Source organism: Falco naumanni, chromosome 4, assembly GCF_017639655.2.
Source record: "Falco naumanni isolate bFalNau1 chromosome 4, bFalNau1.pat, whole genome shotgun sequence".
Classification (NCBI taxonomy): domain Eukaryota; kingdom Metazoa; phylum Chordata; class Aves; order Falconiformes; family Falconidae; genus Falco; species Falco naumanni.
The window spans coordinates 375,007-389,829 of record NC_054057.1 but is presented as its reverse complement, the minus strand read 5'-3'; positions in this window follow the sequence as shown (position 1 = coordinate 389,829).

The following is a 14,823-nucleotide window of genomic DNA, read 5'->3' as shown; positions in this document are numbered from 1 at the left end:
GAAGAATCGTAGTCCTGTGGGTCCTGCCGGAGTGACAGCCCATGATTTCTCAGGAGTTTTCTTTATTCTTGAATAGTGGATACAAGCGGCTCGTTCTTTTCTGTTCATCTTCATCACTTCCTGAAGAGAAATACTGGATTCACGAGTGAAGAAGTCTGTTTTCACGTTACATGAAACTTTGCTGGACTGTTATTCTGCTATTCAATTTCTAGTTCATGTTTGTACTTTGCATCAAACACACAGTTTTCAAAATAACTCCAAAGAGTTGGGTAATACATATAATAATAACCTACAAAACCAAAACCTAAAAATAACACTTTTTCTTAACACATTCCCTTTTTTTTTTTTTTTTACATGCGTCACTATCATGGCTAGACTATAGGGATTTCGCATGCGCGGTCTTTCCAGATTTTTCCAGCACATTCTGTGGGGCTTTAAAATCGCGCATGCGCATGTTCAAAGGTATACACGGACCATTCGCGTGACAAACAATGGCTTCTGCGCGCCCAGATGAAATCCCAAACCCCTTTCCCGAGCTTACCACTCCGGTAAGTCTGTTAATGGTAACATTCATGGCACTATGGCCAAATGACAGGTCCCAGTTTTCAATGTAAGGTTTTTTTACCACCAGACCACCACGTCACTTGCCAGAGAAGAAAGGTCTAGAGTGGACATTTCGCCCTCTGAACATTCTGTAAGGTGAGTGTTCTCAAAACGTTTAACCTATATGGTTCATTAGAAAGAAGATCAAAAACTTTTTCTTCCTGTTGCTGTTTAGGCAGAGGGTGCGTTTTTCTGTCATCTCACGTCAAGAACTTATGGCGGAGGTGGAAAAGTATAAAAGACGTTACCATATCCTCGTCTTTGCATTCCTGGCGCTTGTTTTTGTTGCTATTTTACTTTTTTTCTTACTCAGCCTACATTGTTATCTGAATTGTTAAGAGTCAATTGTTTCCAAATTCTTGTTGGCTATTAAAATGCTATTTTGTGTGTACATTTTGTCATACTACTCGCATTTGTTTAACGCCATCGGGTGAAACCATAATAGCAAATTGCATGTTAGTTATAACGTGTTGAATTAATATTATAAAACATGGAACAGCACATGGCAAAAACAATAAGGTGGCTAATCCACATAACAAATAAAATAGGATTCGTTTTACCCAGGGGCTCCCGAGAAGCCGGGAAAACAAGTCAATATTCGTCTTTCCAAGTTCGGACGGGAACATGGGCTAACTTCCCTGTCTCTGATGTGATTTGTTTAACTACCTCACCATTGTCATCAATTTTCAAACAACAATTGGAAACATTTACTTTACCACAAACACCTCCTTCTTCAGCTAGCAGGTAATCGAGTACCATCCTGTGTTGATAAATTGCATTTCACATCAAAAGCTTTAGCTGTTTGATTAGTAATAATTTCCAAGACAGCCCGTAGACGAATGATACGATTCAGATTGTAGATAGGTTCTCGAGCACCGTTAATGAGTTCATTAGGATTCCAAGTTGCAGGTCCATAATACTGTATGATACGTTGGGGTGTCCATTCATTTAATAAATATCGGTACCCCCAAATTCTTGGGAGTCTGGAAAAATCAACTTGCCATTGTTGCCCTGGCTAATTTTCAAACACATTCCACATTGCTGAGTCACCTGTTTTATTACAGTATACAAGTTCTGCCCTATCAATTTCTGATTTAGACTTTTATATAAATTATCAGCTCCCCAATGCATCTTATTATGTTCTATTACGGCTGTGGTCCATATTAAATTGGATGGTACCACTATACGACCATCCCTCAAATAAGTCCACTTATTTATTTTATCATTCATATCCTGAATTACCTTTAAGTTTTCTTTAGAATAATTTGGCTCCTGATCTGTACTTACAGTTTGGATTTTTACTGTCTGGTATTAAGGATAATTCATGGTCGGCCAGGCGGTTTCCAATTTCCAAATCAGTGCCTCAATGGGCCATCTTATGTTCTTTCTTCCTGGACGACCCTCTTATAACAGAGGGGGCCATTCCTCACATCAAGGTCTGGCATGGCACATGTCCCCACCGCTCAACGCCTACTGGGTTGCAGCCAGCAGCAGAGCTCAAGATTCTTCTTGGTGGCAAACACCAAGGCCAACCCAGTCTTGCCCTTGATTGTGGTAGGAGGCACCTGACCAACCTTATTCCTTGTACTTCGTTGTCAATGCAGTTTCATCTGCACATCCCATAACAAGTCACAGTCATGGTAAAACACAGATTTACATTAGTAGAACTACTACAGAGTGTATTTTATTTTAGTTTTTTTATGCAATATCCCCCACAGCCCTGCTGACCAAGGGATATTGTTTTACCTGAACTAGGCAGGCCTCCCGTTTATCATTTTTACTGTAACAGGGAAAGCATTTTCCCCTTTACCTGGGATTTACTTCCAGATATACCAGTTAAAGATTTCTTTTACTTCAGAGAGGTCTTCTCTTCCACTTAAAGGTTTCAGGATATTTTCCTGGTGGCCAGCAGCTCCCACAACTGTAACAAATTCTTTTCACTGAAGTTTAACACCAAATAAATTAGTTTTGTATTCACCAACTTTTCTACATTACAATTACCTAGTAACAAACAACTCGAACCTTTATCCAGTCCTATTCACAACCAACTTTCCAACATCTAAATTTCCCATCAGAGATTCACCTTTACTCTCCTCAGACCCGCTGCCTGCCCTTGAGGGGCCGTTACCGGTCCTGTTGTGCGGCAAATGCTGCAGCAATTGGGCTGACATTGTCAGGTCCTTCTGCTCAATTGTCAGCAACAGCAACCCCCTCCTCCCCACCATCAGAAGGATTCGGGGCAGGAGATGCTCTTCCTGCTCTGCAGGTTACACAGGCCTGCCTCTGCAGCAGCACTCCTGTTTTAACTCTTTCTTACCCTGAATGCAAACCTGCTACTTGTTGCTTTAAGTTTGTGTTATTACATATCAGCCTTCGCAGGCAAACAGCAAACACCCTGCCATGCGTCCAGCAGGACTCAGCTGCACCTTCGAGGGGGTACGGGGTTTGTACAAACTCACCCCAATACTTTAACACTTTCACAAGGTCTTTGACTCTCCACCCCCCTCCGACTTCAGATCTTACATACATTATTACAAGTTTTTATCTTACAACATGTTTCATTCTGGTTGCTGCACAGAAAGGACCACAACCTCAGCGCTCTCTATTTTTTTTTTTTTACACAAATATTTCAACAAGAACATCCTTAAAGCTATTAAACAGGTACACCAAAAAACCTAAAATTTTAACCAGAGGACTAACGGTGCCCCAAAGAGAATGTGGGTCAAGGCCTTGCTCATTAGCCTCTCCATTTTGTACCTCCGTAACACTAAAACCTTTAAGACCGCCATATAAGTATTACTCTGACAACTGTGTTTGCCTGTTTATCTTAGAAAATTTCAGTATTTCTTTACAATCCATTAAGCACAGGCATAATTACACACATTTATTTTAGGATACTTCTGTGCCTCCCACAATTTAAGCCTATAAGAAGACGCTGTTTAAGCATCATATTAACTCAGGTTAACCAGCAGCAGCTTCAGTATTCAAATGGAAAGCCACAGACGTGTTCACAGTCATCAAAAAAATATCCCTGCAAATAAATCTACAAATCAGTTACTGAACTTGGCTTTGTATTGTGGAGCTGAATTGGAGCAATGCCACTGTCAGCTGAAATTAAGCAAAGTGCTCCATCCCCCCACAGGTAGAGTAGGGCTAGTTTTGCATACAACATGTCCACAGCACAGGTGTTTAATCTTACAAATCTCCTTCTGCTGCATCACCCTACCTGCACGACACTGACGCAGCCTCAGATCCTCATGTAAATATACTATAGTAATGCAACTTACATAAAGCAAGACACTGAGTACAGTTTTGTGGTTTTTTTTTTTGTTTGTTTGTTTTTTTTATCCTTTTCTAGAGCCATAATCAAAGATCAGGTGGTGTTAATCCCACACTCCTCCTGTCACACAAACATATCAGCACACATTACTTCATCCCATTTTCCTTCTCTCCGTACTGCAGCTATCAATGTTTTCTTATTCACATTTCCACCAGCAGACCCTCCAATATCCCTCCAGTGACTCTAATGGGCTTTTCTTTAAAATCCCACCACTCTGTTTTCCTCCCATTTTTCCAGCTTACACTCACAGAACACACTTATCACTTACAGAATTACTACTTACAAAACGCAACACACAGGTATCTTTCTACAGCAACACCAAGAGCTCACTATTATTATAAAAAATATAGCCGAAATCACAGTAACAATTATCAAAGTCAAATTCCACATTCCATAAATCCGGTAACCAAAATAAGCAACACTGCAGCAAATAAGCTTTATAAGCAAACTTGCCAGATTCCAGATGGCAATTAAATGCTGATAAAACCCAAACAGAACCAGAAGTATACTTAGGGTGTCAGCCACAGAAGTATACCTGAGTTTTCCAGACCAGACATATACTTGAGAAACTAGTTCCCAAGCACACCCAGATGTATACCCGAGAAACTAGTTCCCAAGCATACCCAGACGTATACCTGAGAAACTAGTTCCCAAGCATACCCAGACGTATACCTGAGAAACTAGTTCCCAAGCATACCCAGACGTATACCTGAGAAACTAGTTCCCAAGCATACCCAGATGTATACCTGAGAAACTAGTTCCCAAGCATACCCAGATGTATACCTGAGAAACTAGTTCCCAAGCATACCCAGATGTATACCTGAGAAACTAGTTCCCAAGCATACCCAGATGTTACCCTGCGGAAATCAATTTTCTCGTCTTACGGGTAACCCCAGATTACCGGTAATACCAGAACACAGCAATAAAGAATACTATCACTTACAGGAGATGGGATTCTTGTCTGCCTCCGCAGTGATCCGATGAGTTGGGGAGTCCCTCCGGGAAAATCCCGGGGGTACCCAAGGGAGTCCACTTCCCAGCGGGTCCTACGGTCAGGCAGAGAGCCGTCCCATCTGGGGTGCCAGATTGTTTCAAAGAACATCTTCAGAATTTCTTAGTGATTAAGTATTCTTTATTGTCAGCGCCGGGCGTACGGGGGATCCTTCCACCAATCGTACCCACCCAGAGGGGCAGACCATCTTATATTTATATAATGAAACAATGAATATTCTATTAACGCCTATACATATTCATTACCTGAACCCGCCTACCCTCGCTTCGTATGCTAATTAGCTTATCAGTCTTTCACGCTTGCGCAGATTCTTCCAAAAATTGTGGGCCGGGGTCTTTAGAATGTGGGCAGTGGTCTATGGGAGGAAGGCTGTAGGTCCTCCTCATGGTGTACTTTTCACCTTTTGCTCATTATGTGATGGTCTTGCACATTTGCAGTGTTCTTATCAGTCTGAGGTAATTTATGCCCTTGCTGGCCATCTGCTTTTCTTGCTTAATTATTTCTTTTACCCTTATCTGTCCTCTCCTGCTGAAGTGTTCCGCTAAAGTTTTAACACAGAAGATCAGCAGATAGGCGGATGTCTAACAAAGGATAACAGAACAGACACCACAGGTAGATGAGTAACATGTGGCGGTACATGATATCTACAATTGTTACAGTGGCTAACAAACATAATGTTTATTCTTTAATTCTATTCTAAAGTTCATTCACACTACATCACTTTGAAGCATATGCTTTGCTGTGTTTCAAAAGTGATGAGTTGGCAGACTTGTAGAAATCTTTCCCAGGGTTTTTACAATACCCCTTGTAGTTTTACTCAGGGACATCCAGCTGTCCCATTATCTCCTTGGTAGGACAGCTTGCTTTGCAGATAAGGAGGACAGCTCTCCTTGCAGAGATTTGCAACTTCCTTGTCAGAACAGTCTATATGATCTTTCAGACATTTTAACCCCTTTGTCGCTATACAATTACAAGCTTGTTTATGCATTAAAATGAATATTGTTTATGAATACAAACTTGACCATATTATTTACAGCTTATTCACATCAGAAGAAACAAAAAAAGAAATCGCCTAATGTATTAAAAAAAAAAAAAAGTAGCGCTGTGGAATGCTTTTCTATTGAGCTTGGGGCAAAGAGCCTGCATGCATTCCTGCTCGAGAACCGGGGCAAAGTAGGCAGGAGATGGTACATGCAGCAAATCCCTGGGGTGCGGGAGCGCTGCAGGGAGTGCGGCTCTCCTACCCGGGTGTGCGGTGGCACCGGCATACCCTGCGTGAGCAGAGGTGGGATTGCACAGCCTTGCCTTACCGCCCGGATGGGAGCTGTGCTTTAGCTTTCCTGGGAAGCACTCAGGATTCACAGACTGCAGCTGAGATACAGCTTCAATCACAGTCAGAGCGCCTGTGGCCTGTTCCACAGTGTTAAAAAAAAAGGTAATTTTTTTCCCCTCCTTTTTAGAGGAATTTATTTTTGTGTCAGCTTTTGCATGATAGTATGATACTGAGTAAACTGGGCATCTTGTTAGATCATGCCACACCAGCTACTACTGTTCTACTGTTGAAATCCGTTACCAGATTTTAGTGTGTCCAGCAAGTACAACTTCAAAGCAATACAGATACCTAGCACACACATGCACGCAAAGTCCCTTCTTGCCAAGTACAATTTTAATCACTTTCATACTTGCTGCTTGCACAGACATCAGCAATACCTACTGCATTGTCACATTTTGTCTTGCCAATACTCACACCATGAGATCACAGGATCATAGAATGGTTTGGGTTGGAAGGGACCTTTAAATATAATCTAGTCCAAACACCCTGCCATGGGCAAGGACATTGTCAACTAGGTGAGGTTGCTCAAAGCCCTGCCCAGCCTGGTCTTGAACCCTTCCAGTGATGCGGCATCTACAGCTTCTCTGGGCAACCTGTTCCAGTATCTCATCACCCTCGTTGTAAGGAATTTCTTCCTCACGGCCAAGCAAAACCTACCGTCTTTTAGTTTAGAACCATTGCCCCTCGTCCTGTCACTACAGGCCCTGGTAAAAGGTCTCTCTGTCTTTCTTATAGGCCTGCTTTAAGTATTACAGGCAGTGATAATGTCTCTCCGGAGCCTTCTCTTCCCCAGGCTGAACAATCCCAACTCCCTCAGTCGTTCTCCGTAGGAGAGGTGTTCCGTCCCTCTGATCATTTCTGTGGCCCTCTTCTGGACCTGCTCCAAGAGCTCCATCCAGGTCTTCCCTGTGCTGAGGACTCCAGAGCTGCCAGCAGTACTCCTCGTGTGGCCTCAGCAGAGCGGAGGGGCAGAGTCACCTCCCTCGACCTGCTGGCCACATTTCTTTTGATGCAGCCCAGGATAGGGTTGGGCATCTGGGCTGTGAGCACGCACTGAGCACTACAGAGGCATCTGGGCAGGCCGGGCCGATGGGCCAAGGCCAGCGGTACGAGGTTCAACAAGGCTCGGCGCTGGGTCCTGCCCGTGGGGCACACCAGCCCCCCGCAGCGCTGCGGGCTGGGGCAGGGGGCTGGGAAGGGCCTGGGGGAAGGGGCCTGGGGGGTCTGGGTGACAGCTGGGCATGAGCCAGGTGTGTGTCCAGGTGGGCATGGGGGGAGCGTCGGGAAAATGTTAAACCTTGTGGGTTGAGATAAGAACAATAATTGAAATAAAATACAATAATAATAACGATTGTAATGAAAAAGAGAAGGGAGTAAAACCCAAAGGGGAAAGAACCCAAGTGATGCACAGTACAGTTGCTCACCACCCGCTGACCTATGCCCAGCCAGTCCCCCAGCAGTGAACCCCCCGGTTTCTATACTGAGCATGATGGGGTGGTTCGGTGGTTCTGTGGTGTGGGATATCCCTTTGCTCTGCTCCCTCCCAGCTTCTTGTGCACCTCCTTGCTGGCAAAGCGTGGGAAACTTGAAAAGTCCATGGTTTAGAGTAAGCACTACTTAGCAACAACTACAACATCAGCATGTTATCAGCATTATTCTCCTACTAAATCCAGAACACGGCACTGTACCAGCTACTAAGAAGAAAATTAACTGTATCCCGAACAAAACCAGGACAAAACCTTACTTCCCTCCATTGAATTTCTCTTCCTGAAAGCATCATCTTCTGTTTCTGTGTGCTTACTGCTAAATGATACTGAAAACAGTTTTGTACTAAAAAAGGAAACTGTTTGTAAGAGTTCAGATGTTCAGAAGAAACAGACTTTGTTTTCATGATAAAAGCTTTATGCTTTTTCAGTCAATAAGCTCTGGCAATATCTTACAGCAATACTCAAAAACCTTACTGAGACACTGGCACTCGTACTGAAAGCAATCGGAGTCGAGACATGGACGAAACGGGACAAACTGGTATCACTTCCACATGTGGTCCAGGCTTTCCCAAGAAGCATTAGCAGCCTCTTAACTAGTGACAGTGAGTCCTGATGTGGTTTTCGTGAGTTACCGCCTCAGTTATTTCCTTTTTCCCTAACCTACAGCGTGTAATTTTTTATTCTGGATGGAAAGAGGTTTTCCAAGGCAGAAATTTTGCTCATTGAAAGAAGTTGCATTTTATGAACCTCCCATCAGAGTGGATCTTCAGAGATGACATGTGGCAGTAAAAGTCAGCAGTAGCAAGGCTTTTCACTCTCTTTAAAAAAAAATAATAAAAAAATATCTTTTTACAAAGACCCAAGCACAGCCCATCTTCCAAAAGCTGATGAAATCGCTGCTCTTTGGGCTCTCGCTTGTAGCAGTCGAGGTACCACAAACGTGCTCCTCTGCACGCTTCAGTACAGCCAGAAGCGCTGGCGAATCTGCCTGTCCTTTCTGGTAGCCTTATGCATTGCAGCACTGGGGATTTGATTAGTATTTTTTCCCCACCCAGAAGTAGAACACAATGGAGGATCTCTTCCCTCACTGATTTTCTATCATAAATGAAACTTTAAAAGACATTTCAAATCATAAAGTTTACAAAGTGACTTGCATTGTTTAAACTGCAACTGCCCAATAGCTGAAGCACATAATTTATTAGATGTCTCTAAGCAGTTAGGGATTTGTTCTCAATGTTGAAACAGAGCAAGCTCTTAAAAAGATTAGTCAGGATCGGTTTGGTACAATGCTCTGGGTGATGCTCTGTGTTGAGATAAGATGAAAAACTTTGTGTTGAGATAAGATAAATGACAAATGACGGGCATGGCCTGTTCCGTTCCACACGGTGTTAAAGTTAAGGAATGTAGTCTGAATAATTAGAAAAGGTTCCACTGACCATGTTAAAGGAATGTACTCTGAATAATTAGAAAAGATAAGGTGGGCACCTGAAGGACACAAGGAGACCCTGAGTCAAGAGATCGTTGAACAAAGAAAATTGAAAGGTTTACTCCACCTAGATCCCACCTATTATGAATACAATGATTAGATGTCGAAATCAAATGAATGTGTACGTAAAGATGTTGTAACCTCTTGTGAAAACTGTATAAATTACCTGACTTTTCACTGAAAACTTTGGGGTTAGTTTGTCCGGTGCGAACCGGCTAGCTCCCCAATGTTGCACAAAATAAATACCTTTGCTGCTTAAAGACAAAATTTGTCTCTGAGCCGTTACTCTGTGCCATTTTGGCATCAATGTTTAAAAAGATGCAACTGAATGTTATGGGATTTTCCCTGATATTTTGAAGGAGTGCTCTGAAGTACTTTGTTTGTCTCCTTCTTGCAATGGGTTGTTTCCCTGGCAGATCAGTAGCATCTCTCTTGGGCAGCACAGCTGGCCAGATGTCACTCCTAATTATGTAACCAAAAAAAAAATACCCTAGTCAAATTATAACTGTGTATTTTGGAGATGGATAATTTAACAGTACCAGTTCACAGCTATGCAAGTTCGATTAATGCAAAACAAAAATCAAACGCTTCCACACTCTAAGTATTTTTATTGGATGCACATAAACATACCCACACCTTTTTAGTAGAAAGTGAATTACCGAGATTTGTTCTTTATTTTTCATTTTGCTCTTTGAAGTTTTACACTTTTGGCTTTATTGACCAAGCGAGCAAGACGTGCAGCAGCAGCGCAAGGGCTGTGGCTGTTGCGGTGGATCCGTAAGCCTGGATTCTGATGATGGTACAGCCTCGTCCTGCGGCCTCGTGGGGTTATCTCCCTGAGCGGTGCTGCAAGGGCGGTGCTGTGGTTGAACCCGGCAAGCAGCTAAATACCACACAGGTGGCACTTTGGCTCATTTTGTCCTGCCCCACGCCCCCACCCCAGCGGGTTGGGGGATAGAACTGGGGTGGTGGTGGCAGGGTGTCGCTGGTGTCAGATCTGTGTGTTGAGATAAAGACAGTTTAATAGGCCAGAAAAGGAAGTGGAATAAGAAAAGGATTAGAGTATACAAGTGATGCACAACGCGGTTGCTCACCTCCCACTAACTGCTGCCCAGCCGGCTCCCGAGCAGTGCCCCCTGGCCAGCTTTCCCCCGCTTTATACACTGAGCATGAAATAAGGTATGGCACAGCCCTTTGGCCAGTGGGTCAGCTGTCCCGGCCGTGTCCCCTCCCAGCCTCTGGTGCCCCCAGCCCTCTCGCTGGTGCGAGAAGCTGCAGCCCCCGGCGCTGCCGGGCAGCACACACCGACTGCAACGGCGTTACCAGCCTGGGGCTCATCCCACAGCAAATCACAGGGCTGTGCCAGCTACCGGGGGGAAATTAACTGTCCCAGGCGGAACCGGTACGGAAGGGATGAGACATTTTCCAGCACCAGCCGGAGCGTTTGCTTTTGTGCCAGGCACGTGTGCCAACCCGCAACGAGCAGCCGTAACAGCGGCGTTCAGAGTCCAGCCCGCTCGGGCTGCGAGAGGACGCGCCGCGTTCCGAGCTGCCCCGCTCGCCCAGCGCCCCCTTCAGCTCAGCTGCCCCTGCCCCGCACCCGCCCCAGCCCCTCCGCGCCCCGCTGGGGTCTCCTTCACGTGCCCACATGCCGGGGGGGGGCGGGTCTGGGACCGGGGGCGTCCGTGCCCTGGGGAGCCCGTCCCGGCGCGGGCACGGAGGGGAGCGTCGCAGAGCCCCCCGGAACGGCGAGCGCGGCTCGGGGAACGCCGGCCGAGGCGTCCCGGGGCAGGGGGGGGCGCGGGGGCCCCCAGCCCCGCAGCGGGCTCGCTCCCGGGGCTCGCTCCCCGTGCCCCGAGTAACCCCCCGCCGCCCCCCCGGCGCCGGGCGAGGGGCTGCGAGGGAGCCCGGGGGAGGGGTCGGGCCAGGGCCCCTTTCCCCGCGGGGCTCCGGCTGAGGGCCGGGCCGGGGGGACCCCGGGGCGGGCAGCGGGGCGGCTGCCGGCGGCGGGGCCGGGGCCGGGAGCGGAGCGGCCGCTGAGCGCTGCCGGGCCGCGGCCGCGCCGGGGCAGGTGAGCGGGGGCCGGGGCGGCGAGCGGCGGGCGCGGGGGAGAGCGCCGGGGGGGCGGCGGGGCCCGGGCCGGGGCGGGGAGCGGGGAGCGGGGCCGGAGCCGCGCTGGGGGGCGCGGGGCTGCGCGGGGGGCCGGGGGCTGCGCTGCCGGGGGGCGGCCGCGCTGTGCCGGGAGCGCCGGGCGGTGCCGGCTGCCGGCACTCGGCTGCGGCCGCGCTGCCCGGGCCGTGCCGGGGGCTGGCGGCGCTGCGGGCCGGAGCGGCGGGGCCCGGGCTGCCGGCGCGGCGCGGGGGGGCGCTTTGCTGCGGGGGGCGAGCCCGGCGGGGGGGGGCGAGCGGGCCCGAGGGGGGGCTCCTTCCGCCGCGCCCCCGGGGGGGCGGCCCGGGGGTCCCGAGAGCCGGGGGGGCGGCGGCTGGCGCGTCCCCAGAGCCCCCCCGAGCCTGCCGCGGCCCCGCTCGCCCCGCGCAGCTGCCCCCCGCCCCAGCCCCTCCCCCGCAGCCGGGCCGCAGCCCCCCCGCCCCCGGCCCTGCCGTGACGGCTCAGCCGGGCCCGGTGCGCCGGGCGCTGCCTTGGCGCGGGTGCCGGTAGCCCCGGTGCGGGCAGGGAGCGGCGCCTGCGGAGCCCCCGCGGCAGGGGGGGGGTCGGCCGGGCACGGGGGAAACTGCTCCGGGGGGGATTAGAGAGAACGGGCCCCTCACGGGAGCGCACATGCTGCAGGAGGCTTTTTGCGGGTAAAATGCAGCTGCCGCTGTCAGGGTGGCTGCCAGGCAGGGCATCGACGGTTCAAGGGTTTTGCTGTTCGGGCTTTTTCAGACGAGCTCGTTCGGTGGTGGAACTTGACAGTCAGTGAATAACCCACGTTGGGCGGAGGAGTTGTCCCAGGTTCGGCAGCTGCAGAATGAGCCCTCTGATCCTGCTGGAAACGCTGAGCAGAAGCCTGAGGAGGGAAGATGAAGTAACAGAGTTCTCAACGAAGCAAAAGCATGGAGTTTTGTCCTTGAAGTATGCCTTACCTACTCAGATTTTTTGGGATAGGATCACAAGTTTTCATCCATTTGCTGTTTTCATCTCTGGAGTGCTTCTGGTTTTCTCCAGTGTTGCACAGCTGCACGCAGCTGGCTGGGGAGAGCTGGCTGTTCTCGTGTACAGAGAGCAGCACGCGTCCCGCCGGTCAGCCAGCCCCGTCCACAGGCTGGTGCTGCATTCCGTCTTTTTCTGAAGGCTGGATGTTCAGCTGCCACAATTAATTTTCTCCCTTGTGAGTCAGGAAAGTGACATTGTGCTCCTCTGGGAGTACATGGTGTCTTTGAAGGCATTATGCTTACTGCTTTAGACTATACGTTGTGTGCCATCCCACACTGATTCCTGGTGACTAAAAAATGAAGGGACTAAAGTTCTACAAGAAAGTGGCTTGGGTTTTTTTTTTTTTTTATAGATGCATTTGACACTCCTTCTTGTAGTTTGTCTTTATCTGTGAGGTCCTTGTTTAATTAATAGTAGTCAAATTCCAGAAGGGAAACTGAAACTAACGTGATGTCAGGGACATGCTGATCTGGGGAGAGATGAGAAGCACTGGAACAGTTGTGCGTATGTACCATAAGAAAAGAGTGTTGTCCAGAGATTGCTATAGTAGTAGTGTGAAGCCAAGAGGATGAGTGGCGATTAAGTTATTCCTGTGAGCTCACAGTGTGCCACAGGCAAATCTCAAGATGTTCCCTGCTTTGGAGTTTGTTCCTCTCTCTGTTGGTGGTGATTAGTTGGAAAGAAAGCCTATAAAGTACATTAGAATAGAAAAGCCTCTATCCTGTCCTTTCACCCACATTTTGGGCACATAATGCACAAAGATGAAAGATTTGGAAGGGGCAAAATAACTAGTTAACATTTATTAACTAATCCACAGAATCTCTCCAAACATGATACTGAGGCAAACAACTCAGGGGAAGGGTATGTGAGGGTGAGAATACGTTAAACAACTAACAAATAAAAAAAAATAAATTTGCAGTTGCATTAGCTAGGACCCTTCTTCTAGGTGATTTACATCTTTGCTGTGCCCAATTATACCATATATACCAATAATCAATATCCTGGCTGCCAAAATCTTCTAAAATTATTCTCAAAGTTTTTGTTTATGAGGCTTAGAAGTTCCTCTAAGAGGCCACACATCCATGGGTCCTCCTCTGGTACGAGTCAGGAATGGCCATTCCTCCTGGCACAAAATAATGAATTTTCATTTCAGCAAAGCCTGTGCCAGGGATATCTTCTCCCAGTTCTCTAAAAACTCAGCAAGGGGTGCCTCCTTTTCAATGCTGGGTGTATTTTCCATTCTTACCGAATTCATTACCTTCCTCACCAGTATGCAATTTTTAAAATTTAAACGCAAGAGCACTTTCAGGTCTGTGTCTGGAATTACCCATGTCCAAGTCTCATCAGGCGATCTCACCTAGTTGCTGGCAGCATTGGTTTGGTATAATCACAACTTTGTTATAATTTGTTTGCTTTAATCACAACTCAGAGCTGGGCCACCACCCCAGCGAGTGGCAGAGAGCAAAGGGATACAGCACGGCGTATATACACTTACCAAATCATTAGTCAATGTCCGAAGTTTTTAGAAGTTTCCTTTGGTCTTGTCAGTTCTGCAAATCCATCACCTGACCCTGTCCCAGCTGATTGATCTATTCGGTTCCAGTCTCTGCCTCGGTTCCAAGCTCCTCCTCGGATCGTGATCTTCTTTCTGCCAGCTTTAACTCACACACTCCTTCAAGCACACTTAAGTCTTTGAACAAGCAATTCCTATTCACATCTACTGATTTCTCTAGAAACACCTGCGTTTCTGCCAGCACCTGTGTGCACAAGTTGATCATCTGTTGTTTCTCTGTTCTTCCACTGATTAACTGGACTGGGTGTTAAACCAGCCTTGGATTAGGGCTGTACTGGGGACGAGGCCTGGTTCTGCCACTTAGCTGCTTCAGCACTTTAAATTTCTGAATTCAAAACACATTTTCTTTAACAAGCAATACCAGAACAATGGAGAACAATTAACAATGGTTTGGTCACTGCTGATGACAAATGCTGTTTCTAGTGTATATTGCTATATGTCACGTTTATGAAACCTGGATCTGCAGGAAGAAAAATGTTCTGTTTCGTGTCCACAGATGAGCTCCCTGAGATGAGCATCCACGTTTTAACAAGCCTTTACATCAAAGGCTGTAAACGAGCGTCAGTCTGCACAACCAGCTGGGAATCTTATGTTGTTCCAGGCACATATTTTTGTCCCATTCAATACCTTGTCTGTGTGATTTGCCTTTTTGTCTGTCTTGTGCTCTCCTGCTAAAGACTTCATAGGCCTCAGTCTTCTGATACTGCTCCAGCTCCTGCATCTAATGCTCCTTATCTCTGTCTGCTCTCCAGGAGTTTCAGGGAGTTGCCTCCCCTTCAGGAGTGAAGAAACAATGAGAATGTACATGAGATGCAAAGACACAGGATTTCCAGATA